This window comes from Ursus maritimus, unplaced genomic scaffold (assembly GCF_017311325.1).
Source record: "Ursus maritimus isolate PB19 unplaced genomic scaffold, ASM1731132v1 scaffold_12, whole genome shotgun sequence".
NCBI lineage: Eukaryota > Metazoa > Chordata > Mammalia > Carnivora > Ursidae > Ursus > Ursus maritimus.
The window spans coordinates 28002829-28013296 of record NW_024423564.1 but is presented as its reverse complement, the minus strand read 5'-3'; the positions used below and the strand labels follow the sequence as shown (position 1 = coordinate 28013296).

The 10468-nt window shown below is 39.2% G+C and overlaps 1 protein-coding gene and 1 pseudogene across 1 annotated transcript in view; both read left to right on the top strand.

Annotated features, from left to right (window-relative positions):
- Nucleotides 1-10468, top strand: part of RPAP2 (RNA polymerase II associated protein 2) — an 86902-nt gene that overhangs the window by 61036 nt on the left and 15398 nt on the right. The window lies entirely within an intron of this gene.
- LOC121102059 lies at nucleotides 4411-5137 on the top strand (annotated as a pseudogene).

Sequence of the window (10468 nt, the reverse complement as noted above, 5' to 3'; positions counted from 1 at the left end):
AGTTTCAAAGAAGCAAAATATCTTGACAAGAAAGATTTAAAAAAAAAAGAGGGTTTCACAGAAGTGGGGTTTGTGATGGGCCCAAAGGATAGAAAGGTTTTCAAGAAATAGAAGTGAAAACCCAAAAGACTCCACCCCAAAACTGCTAGAACTCATACAGGAAGTCAATACAGTGGCAGGATATAAAATCAAGGCACAGAAATCAGTTGCATTTCTATACACCAACAACGAGACAGAAGAAAGAGAAATTAAGGAGTCGATCCCATTTACAATTGCTCCAAAAACCATAAGATACCTAGGAATATATCTAACCAAAAAGGTAAAGAATATGTGCTTAGAAAACTGTAGAATACTCATGAAAGAAATTGAGGAAGACACAAAGAAATGGAGAAACGTTCTATGCTCATGGATTGGAAGAACAAATATTGTTAAAATATCTGTGCTACCTAGAGCAATCTACACATTTAATGCAATCCCTATCAAAATACCATCAACTTTTTTCACAGAAATGGAACAAATAATCTTAAAATTTATATGGAACTAGAAAAGACCCCAAATAGCCAGAGGAATGTTGAAAAAGAAAACCAAAGCTGGTGGCATCACAATCCCGGACTTTAAGCTCTGTTACAAAGCTGTAATCATCAAGACAGTATGGTACTGGCACAAAACAGACATAGATCAATGGAACAGAATAGAGAGCCCAGAAGTGGACCCTCAATTCTATGGTCAATTAATCTTCGACAAAGCAGTAAAGAATATCCAGTGGAAAAAAGACAGTCTCTTCAACAAATGGTGTTGGGAAAATTGGACAACCACATGCAGAAGAATGAAACTGGACCATTTCCTGACACCATAGACAAAAACAGACTCAAAATGGATGAAAGACCTAAATGTGAGACAGGAATCCATCAAAATCCTTGAGGAGAACACAGGCATCAACCTCTTCGACCTCAGCTGCAGCAACATCTTCCTAGACACATCGCCAAAGGCAAGGGAAGCAAGGGCAAAAATGAACTATCGGGACTTCATCAAGGTAAGAAGCTTTTGCACAGCAAAGGAAACAGTCAACAAAACCAAAAGACAACCGACAGAATGAGAGAAGATATTTGCAAATGACATATCAGATTAAGGGCTAATATCCAAAATCTATAAAGAACTTATCAAACTCAACACCCAAGGAACAAATAATCCAATCAAGAAATAGGCAGAAGACATGAACAGACACATCCAGATGGCCAACAGACACATGAAAAAGTGCTCAACATCACTCAGCATCAGGGAAATACAAATCAAAACCCCAATGAGATACCACCTCACACCAGTCAGAATGGCTAAAATTAACAAGTCAGGAAACGACAGATTTTGGCGAAGATGCGGAGAAAGGGGAACCCTCTTACACTGTTGGTGGGAATCCAAGCTGGTGCAGCCACTCTGGAAAACAGTATGGAGGTTCCTCAGAAAGTTGAAAATAGAGCTACCCTACAACCCAGCAATTGCACTACTAGAGATTCATCCCAAAGATACAAGTGTAGTGATCTGAAGGGGCACCTGGACCCCAGTGTTTATTAGCAGCAATGTCCACAATAGCCAAACTAGGGAAAGAGCCCACAGGTCCATCGACAGATGAATGGATAAAGAAGATGTGGTATATACTACCATGGAATATTATGCAGCCATCAAAAAAAATGAAATCTTGCCATTTGCAACGATGTGGATGGAACTGGAGGGTGTTATGCTAAGTAAAGTAAGTCAATCAGAGAAAGACAATTATATGACTTCACTGATATGTGGAATTTGAGAAACAGGCAGAGAATCATAGGGGAAGAAAGGAAAAAATGAAACAAGATGAAACCAGAGAGGGAGACAAACCATAAGAGACTCTTAATCTCAGGAAGCAAACCGAGGGTTGCTGGAGTGGTGGAGGGTGAGAGGGATGGGAAGAGAAAAAAAAAAAGAAATGGAAATGAAAGGATGAGGGCATTCTGAGGCGCCTGGGTGGCTCAGTCAGTTGAGTCTGCCTTCGGCTTGGGCGATGATCCTGGGTCCTGCGACTGAGCCCCACGGCATCAGGCTCCCTGCTGAGCGGGGAGTCTGCTTCTCTCTCTCTGTCCCTCCCCCCCACTTGAGCACGCTCGCTCTCTCACTCGCTCACAAATAAAATCTTTAAAAAAAAAGAAAAAAAGGATGAGGGCATTCTAGGAGGTACCTGTAACATGGACAAAGAGCAAAAAGAAGGGATTTGGTGAAAAGTACAAAATAACTGGAAAGAGTGGTAGGAAAGTTGGGTCTATCATAGAGAGAGATCTTTTCGTGGCAGGTAAACTTCAGTGAACAGTGAAAGTCATTTAAATTTTGAGCAGAGTACTGTCATGAAACCTACGCTTTAGGAAGATCAGGCTTGGAGAAATCTGGAGTCAGGTCTGATCCTGTCTTCCACCAGTCCTTCATCAGTCCTTCAAAAGCTTCCAACTGCTCTTAAAGAAAAAACTTCTTATTGTGGCCTACGTGGCCCTGTTTAGTACAGCCCCTTCTTTTCCAGCCTCCTCTCACACCAGCCTACCTTGTTCTCTTTCCCAGAACACTGACCTTTCGGCCCTTCTCATCACACCCTCATAGGACACTGGTTGTTCCCTCTGTCCAGAATATTCTTCCCTCCCTTCTTTCTTCGGTTAATTCCCCTTCATCTTTTAGAACCTGAAGAACCTCTTCAAGAAATTTTTCTTGACTTCCTGACTAGAGCAGATATCTTTACAAATAGGCTTTTATAATATCTTTCCTACACTTGTCTTGTTTTCAGTTTTATATTTAATTGTATTGATTACTTGATTAATGTCTGCCTCCATGATTTAACCTGAAGATTTTGGGGGCTGGTTCTTTGTCTGATTTTATTCACCATTATATACCCAGCACTTAGCAGTGTGCCTAATTCTAGATTTATAATAAATATCTGGTAGTGAATGAGTGAATGAAGGTATAAGTGAGATTAATTAGGAAACTACCCTTTCTCACTCTTTGTTGACTCCTTCCCTCCTCCCTACAACTGCTTATTCATCTTGGAAGTTTAAAAAACAAAACAGAAAAAAACTTATCCTTTGTCCTTAACTTCACTGACCCCTCTCAGACTATCCATCCATTCACTTAAAGAACTAATTTGCTGTCCGTGTTTCCAGTGCTTTTCAGTAATCTCTTGCATTCTTTTTCTTTCCCACACCATTTACGAAATTGATTTCTCCAAGACTCCAGTAGTGATAGCGTAGTTCACCAAAGAGCAATGAGGCAGTGAACTAAAATGATCACAACGAAAATTAAGTGGGAGAGACAGATGATAAGAGACATTACAACTCCGGAATCTACAATTGCCAATCTACATTTGGCAATGTGTGTGTGTTGGAGGGGACGGGAGTAATAAATGATTGCAAAATACAGGCACACTTCATTTGATTATGCTTTACATTATTGTGCTTCGCAGATTATTGCATTTTTTTTTTTAACAGATTTAAGGTTTGTGGCAACCCTGCATTGAGGAAGTCTGTCAACACTATTTTCCAACAGTATTTGTTCACTTCATGTCTCTTTGTCACATTTTGGTAATTTTTGCAATATTTTGAACTTTATTATTACCACATTATGGTGACCTGTGATCAGTGATCACAACTCACTGAAAGCTCAGGTGATAGCATTTTTAAATTATTTTTTAATTAAGGTGTGTACTTTTTTTTAGACATCATGCTATTATATGTAATAGACTACAGTATAGTGTAAACATAACTTTTATATGTACTAGGAAACCAAAAAATTCATTCTTTATTATGATACTCATTTTATGGCAATGGTCTGGACCAAACCCGCAGTATCTCCACAGTATGCCTGTATTAAAACAGGTGACTGGGAAAATACTGGTGCCTCTAGGGAAATGGGCAGGAGGAACTAATTTTAAGAGATGGTGCATTTGGTTTAATATCTGCTCTGCAAGCACCAAGGCTATTCCTGTTCAGGAATACGAAAGGTTCAGGCAGATTATATACTTGGGTGGTTCCCCAATAGGTATTTGAAAATGTGGAATTGGAGCTAAAGAATGGTAGGGAGTCTGCCCACGTCCAATGCCCAGAGTCAGACCAGCACCCTAGTGTGGACCCTGAGTGCCATCAGGAAGGCATTAGTAGCCAGGGGCCACGATCCAGATTGCTGAAGGAAACTTGGGGACTTCTGTAAGGAGAGGAATAGGAAGGACCTGAGGAGAAACAGTAAAGGAGGGTGTTGTAGATCCTTTGGAGCCAAGGACTAGAACTGACTTGCAAGACATCTACCAACTAGGGGTTTCATGAGCACACTCCTTTGCCAAGATCTTGGTGAATAATCTTTCACCATGTATTTATGTCTTGGAACATTGTTTTACTTGTCATCACGATCATGATTGGCTGGATGATTTTGTTGCATTTGCATGTTACATGGGCACATTTCTGGAGTTCACTCCTCCAATTCTGAAGTGGAAAGAGAAGTGACTTGTTGAGGAGAGGAAGGCACAACTGAGGACCCAGGCTTTGGATGAAGAACCGCAAATAAGAACCATGTAGAAGGGATATAAGTATCCCCCAGGAAGGACCCTGGTGGAAATAAGCAAAGATGATCCTGGTAAAGTAATGCAGCTCTGAAGCTCACCTCACCAGCTGTACAATTCCTGTTGTTGGTTTTGCATAAAGTAGTTGCAAATTGTTTTGTCACATTTTACATAAAAAGTTAATGTACATAAAAAGTTAATGTACTTAAAAAAAATGATAAGGGGGGGCACCTGGCTGGCTCAGTTAGAAGAGCATGCAACTCTTGATCACAGGGTCCTGAGTTCGAGCCCCACATTGGGCGTAGAGATTACTAAAATAAATAAAATTTTTTAAAAAATGGTAAGGAAAATGAGAGACCTGGACTTTGGAGTCAGCACTGAAATGGTGAGATGACAGAGGGAGACGTGTTAAATACCAAGTCAAGATGAGATAGAACCTGTGGACCAGCTGCATCCATGCCAAGGATGCCTGATCACTACAGAGAAAGCAGAAGGAGGGGGAAAGTGGACGTTTTTGAACATCAACTATATGCAACACCATGCTAGATTCTTTACATGCATTATTTAATTTGATCTTCACAATCCAGTAAGATCAGTGATGGTGTCCTACTTCGCAGAGGAAGAAACAGATTGGGAAGACAAGCACTTTGTCCGAGATCATACCTGGGACTCAGACTCAGACTGTCTAACTTCAAAATGTGTGCACTTTCCTTGGCACAGTGTACTTCAGAAACGTATGTATCCAACCAGAACACTGCCAAGGAATCCAAAGCAGTTATGAGGTTAAAGAAGTGGTAACTACCTTTCTGAGAACCTGGTATTTATCCTCTGTTGAAAAAGGATGAGCACTGAAAAAAGGCTGTGGCTTTGGCAATTGGTGGTTGTAGGTGACCTTCAAGAAAGCAGTTTTCTTAGGATGATAGGCATGGAGACCAAATTGGCAAGGACAACTGCAGTAGACAGTTGTGAAGCTACTAGACATAGCACATGTTGACCACTCTTTCCATATGGTTGGCAGAAGAGGAGGGGGAAGCGATTATAACCCCATAGGACGTAAATCTTCAGAAGACTTTTCAAGATAGTGGAGGCTTGGACTTGTTGGTGGCAGGGAGCAAGGAAATGTTAGGTAGAGTACTTTTGGTAGTACTAAAAAGACACAGGGTAGCTGGCAGGATGCGGCTCATGACAAAACTGGGAATGTCATCAAAGGCATATTTTGCCTATTAATTTTTCTTCTCTAACCCCTGTTACCCATCTATCTTTCCTACTGTTTCCTCGACATGTTTCTCCTTGCCTTGACTGTATTATTTGCTAACATTTTGCCTTCTTTATTTAATTTCAAAAGCAAATGAACCAAACCTTGTATATTTCTCCTTTCAAAAATCCATGTTAGTATTATTGCTTTTATTACTTGCTCTGATTGATTCTTACCCTGCTCCACTGCAGGTCCTAGGAGAATTAAGTGTAAGGCAGCATTTCTAAGCTTGACCTATATACAACCACTGCGTTTAATTCTGGTGACTAACTTTTTTCATATTCATGATTTTTACCTTCTCTGCCTTCTCATCTTTCATGACCCACAAATCATTCCTAGGGCCATATGCATGTACTTCATATATGTGTGCACACACACACACATGAAAATAAGAGGCATAAGCAGTACTGAACCAGGAAAGATGTCTACAGTAAGCAAGGTGAATTTGAAACTGTTCCCTTACCAAAACATAATCTCCTTCAGCCAAGGGCATTTTCGAGATTACTTTTGTCTCCCTAGTGCCAAACACTCAATCTGGCACTTAGTAAGTAAAGTACTCAGTATTTATAGAATAAATCAAATGAATGAATGGATAGGAACGACTTGGATAAATTATTGTTGGTGTTATGGACTTAAACATAGAATTGGTAGCACTGGTAAAATTGCTTTGCACAGGAAAAAACAAAAATCGTTGCTTACTATAATGAGTGGAAGGAAGGACAGTGACCCTGTGTCTCTGTAATGATTCATATTTTCCAGGGTGGGTATGGTCTGATAAGGGTGAGACTATTTAGCCTAAAAAAGAATTGCTACTTTTAACCAAATCTAGCATTGCTTTTTTGCAAATAGGTTGTTATAAATCTTTAATAAAATCAAAGAAAAATAGTTAAAGCTAGATGTAAATGTGAGATTGTTTTTTTAACTCCTTTAACTATAAAATTAGTGAACATTTAAATTTTTTCAATGTTTCTTTGACTTAAAAACTTGATTCCAAATACTGCTGTTCTCTTACCCTCCATAGACTTAATCTTTTATCTTCTGTGGACTGATAAAATAGAAGGATTGGTTAAAGAGCAGTTAATTACCAAGTATATATGGCATTGTGCTAAATCTTTTATTTGGTGCATCACAGACAGAATTCTGGAGAATTCTCTAAATGTTTTACATGTTGGTATTTGTTTGTTGAATTGGAAGCATTTATCAAATATTAATGGGTTCTAATGGAAAATTTTACTCTAGAGGCAAACTTCCTTTAACTAGTTTTATGAATGTATTTTATTAACTAGTCTTGCAAAGTTGAATGACTGTTTTAAGGAGAAAAAATGATTATTCCCATGTGTATCGAATGTTTGTTAAATTCAGGGTCCTAGTCGCCTAGTGTATTTTTCCTCTGTTGTCTTTAAACACTTCCGTTTAGATTGTTTATTATAGAGACTTAACACCTTTTTAATATTCTTCCTGCCGCTGACTTTTCTCATTTTGATAGTTCTAGTTAACTGTAAAGTCCCATAGTTCTTGGAGGCAGAATTCAAATGCTTCCATTTTACTCCCTGTCTAAATATTTTTACAAAGATTTAGAGAAGATTTTAAGGCCAAAGAGTAAAATGAGGCTTGATACTCTATTACGGCTGTGTGTGTTGCTCTACTCTCCATTTTGAAGGAGGAGTTTGAGAGTTGGCTTTCTGTCATTTTAGTACAGCTAGAAGAGGTATACTCTTGCCTTAAAAGACGAGACATATCAAAATATACACAAGGCTTAATACTGAAAATTCCAGTGGAGCCAAAGTACTTGGGAAACAACTACAGACTGCTTGGTGAACACCTGCAGTTACTGTGGAAGTGAAATCATCTTATAGTAACTGAATTGCCTGTACTATTTCAGAGTTCCATTTATTTATAGATTTTTCTTTCCATTGAGTTTTTCAGCCCCCACATGATGATGATGTCATATGGAGGTTTTTAATTACAGTGAGTGGCAAATCAGCTGCACTGAAAAAATGTTTTGTAAGAATAAAGCAGTCACCAGGTGATAACTAGTATTCTTACAGCTTCATTGCAGAGAAAATTGTTACTCATCTGAAAAACTGAGATTTACGCACCTTTTACATGTTCCCAGTTTCCAAAACTATAAAAGTAAATGCCACTAATTCTCTGCAGCTAAGCTTATACATTAAGATATATGGTTATGCAGTTGACCCTTGAATGTTGTAGGGGCTGGGGCACTGACCTCCTCCCCACAGTCAAAAATCCACATATAACTTTTGACTCCCCCTAAACTTTACTAATAGCCTACTCTTGACTGGAAGCCTCACCAATACCATAAACAGATGATTAACACGTACTTTGTATGTTATATGTATTATATATACTGTATTATTACAATAAAATAAATTATCAAGAAAATCATTAGGAAGAGAAAATACATTTATGGTACTGTATGATATATTAAACAAAACTCCTTGTATAAGTAGACCCATGTAATGTTCAAACCCATGTTGTTCAGGGGTCAACCGCACACTGAAAGTAGAAGTAAAGGAATGCCTGGGTGGCTCAGTCAGTTAAGCATCTGCCTTTGGCTCGGGTCATGATCCCAGGAGGCCCAGGGTCCTGGGAATCAAGTCCCTCATCAGGCTCCTTGCTCTCCCTCTGCCTGCTCCTGCCCCTGCTTGTGCTCTCCTTCTCCCTGACAAATAAATTTTAAAAAGCTTAAAAAATAAATAAAAAGGAGTAAAGATTCTTTCCCCAAGGGAAAAAAATGCACATTTGGAAAAAAAAAACTTCTTATATACTTGGAAGGAATATATAAACTCTTATATCTGAGTTTAAGATGAGGAAGTAGAGTCAGCAAGTGTAGATTTCTCTGTTGAGAAACTTAATCATAAGGGTAGGAGAGAGACTGAACAGTTTGTTTTGAAAAGACACTTAAGCATGTTAATAGGGTGTGGACAAGGAGCCAGTAAAGAAAAACAATCTGAAATTGAGAATGAGATGGAGGGGTAGATATATACTATGGAACAGGGTCCCAGGGGAGGCACAAAGAAATGGGACCATGGTCACAGGCAGGTGGAATAGCTTGAACAGGAGAGAACAACTACATCGTCCGAGACAGGAAGAAAATAAGTGAAGAATAATGTGGCTATTGGTAAGTTTGTAAGTAGAAGGGAGAGATTTTTAAATCATGCCTAACAACTTCATTTTTCATGAAGTACAATATGAAGTTATGTTCTAAGAGTAAAGAGATGGTGGTTGAGTCGAGTGAAAATATTGGTAAAAGAGTAGTCATTAAGAGGATCTGGAAAAGGCTGTATCCCAGGGCCAGAGAATATTGACAAATGACCCTGCGAAGAGGCCAGAGATCATGGATTTGTAGTGGTAGCGATCTTCCTCCCACTCCTTCCCCCCAGGGGTTTTCAGCCTTGCTGCTGTAGCTGTGGAGAAAGCAGGTTATAGCATTGATCTCAGCTTGTTAGTTGTCATGAATAGGAAAGCTAAGACAAGGAAGCAAGAGATTCAGAGGAGTGCTGGTGAGAGATTAGTTCAAGAAGTCAGCACAAATAAAATTGGTAAAGGATAATGGCGTTACCTGAAGAAGGAAATTAGTCATCCCAATCAAACATTTCTTGTGTCTCTCTTCCAAAGTTGTACCTTCAACTCTGATAGTTCTCTTAGGTTGCAGACAAAACTTTATTTTTTGTTGGGCATCTCCATCTGGATAGTCCTCAGGCAATTCAAAGTCTTAAATCTGAGGTTGAGTTCATCTTTGAAAAGTGCTCTATTTCTTTTGGTGACATTTCCCTCTTCCTAATTACCCAGAATTGAAAGCCGACGTGTTGTTGGTGCTTCTCTTGTCTTTATCCCCCCTATCTAGTCAATGCTGAGTCCTGCCTTTGTAACTTTCTCTTACCCAGTGATCTGTCTCCTTTCCCAGTGCTGCTGACTTACATCAGGCTTTCATTACTTGCCTAGACTGCTGCAATTAGAGCCTTCCCAAACAGGTCTCCTTGCAGGTGTCTCTTCCTTCAACTAGTCCATCCTTCCTCCAGCTTTAACAATAATCTCACTAAAGCTTGATCCTGATTAGGGCAGGCCTTTCTTCAGAAACCTAGCGATGCCCCACTTCTACTATGTAACTTTGCTTGAAATTGAATGCTCTCTTAAAGTGGTCCCAACCTGCCTCTCCAGCATAACGCTCTTGTTTTCTTACATTGTGTCCACTGGTTTCCCCCTACAGACATCTTCATTAGCACTCTGAACTGTGTTTAAAATGCCAGTTGCCTTTTCATATCTGTCTGTCCTAGCTCACAAGGCCCAGTTCAAATGTCACTGCCTCCTTAGAAGCATTCCTTAACCTCTTAGGAATAATAACTTCCTTGAATAAATTCCTATAGATGAGACCATTCCTTGGGACTCTCTTACCTTCAGCTTTGTTACATAGCCGTTTACGCAAAGATTTCATTTCCTTTGCTATTCAGTTTCTTCTAACTGTTGTAGGTAACAAGTATAACACATAATCAGAACTATTTAAGTTTATACAGTTGAGAAATTTACAGTGGTTCTCAACACTCATTGTACATTGGTATTACATAGGAAGTTTTTTAAAAATACCAATACCTGATTCAGAGATTTTAATTCAGTGGCCTGGGTTGTGCAGACAT